We start from the raw sequence: 1518 nt of genomic DNA on the forward strand, positions 1-1518 counted from the left end.
TTACCAAGGCCAATAAAACTACACGTCAAATATTTGATTAGGGATCAAACCTTTGTCAAACGGTACACTCAAATACCTCCAAACCAACCCACCTTGTTAACGTCGTAGTTCGCAATCGTCTTGTCAAACTGTGTACAAGCCGTTCAGAAGATCGACAGCATGTCATGGTGTGGATATTGCAGAGGTGGTGTCGCTAATGCAGATTGACACCTCATCGTAGGTCTCAAGTGCCACTGCAACACCTGTCTTCAATGCTTCTGCAGCAACTCTATGATTCCAAATTATGATCAACTTCTCACTCAAAAATTTTGCAGAGCTCAAAGCTGGGTGATTAAACGCCAATAAATTTGACTATAGGATTGTAGCAGTCATTTCTTACGACCAGAAATCATGCGGTATAAATCAGTAATCCCTTCCATTTGGTTGGTGAAAAATCCAACTGGCAGAAAACTCAAGGAGGCAGCAGACTCACCTGTTGTTCCAACCTATTCGAGTGGTTCCCAATCATTTTGAACATCTGCTCTACTATATTCGCTTTTCTTGTAATATTTGAGAAAGTGGCATGAAATATAGCCATCCTACTTTGCTTTGGTCATCTGCTGGATCTCCTCATTCGGTTCCCTAAATGCTAGTCTTAACCTAGAATTTTTCAACCAAGGTCGTTCAAGAATGCCTGCGTAAGTGGGTGGGATGCCTGTTTGAAGAAGCTGAGCCTAAAAAGTCAATAGAGGAAGCTATGCACATTGAGAAAAAGAGTTTTTGAGCATCAGTGGTGTTGAGGTCACTAGGTCACATGATTCCTCTAAAAGGAAATACAGGCGCGTTTTCTATTAATAGAGTGCCTCTGTATATATGCAACAGTGTGTCTGATTTCTCAAATGAAAACCCGGAATGGTTGTACTTCACAGGATTTAATCGTCAACAAGTGCTCCATCGAAATGCCATGAATTTCGCCTCATATGACGTTTGGTGTAGCTTGATATTGTCTTAGGGCTGACCAATACAATTACATGCATTACATACATTATTTAATTCTAAGCCACATTGATGAATTAGGTACCAAATTCGACATATTTTCAGCAATTTCCTTGAAAACACTTTATCCTCCATATTTAACTTACCAGAGACAAAATGCTAAATTAACTTAGGGCTATCCTTAAACCTGACATGAATTCTGCTGAATTAATTGACATACCTGCCTGCTTCGTGTGAAGGCTATGATTAGCTCAGTTTGTCTTACCTACACAATATTATCAAATCATCTTGGCGGCATTTTGTGATGGCAAAAAATATATACCTGTGGATGTAAAGTAGGCTTTTCCCTACTCATGGCCCTTTCTAAAATTTCCGTCACTGGAATATCTTCGAGTCTACGTGGCTTTGTCTGGTAGAAGACTTTGTGCATCATTATGGCGAATGCATAGACATCCACCGACCTGGTTCCGAATGTAGCGGCTGTCTCTTTGTGTAACAGTTAAGGAGAGGTCCATTATTTCTCTAGAAATCAAAAGTAATTAG

Source organism: Echinococcus granulosus (genome assembly GCF_000524195.1).
Source record: "Echinococcus granulosus chromosome Unknown EG_S00205, whole genome shotgun sequence".
Lineage (NCBI taxonomy): Eukaryota > Metazoa > Platyhelminthes > Cestoda > Cyclophyllidea > Taeniidae > Echinococcus > Echinococcus granulosus.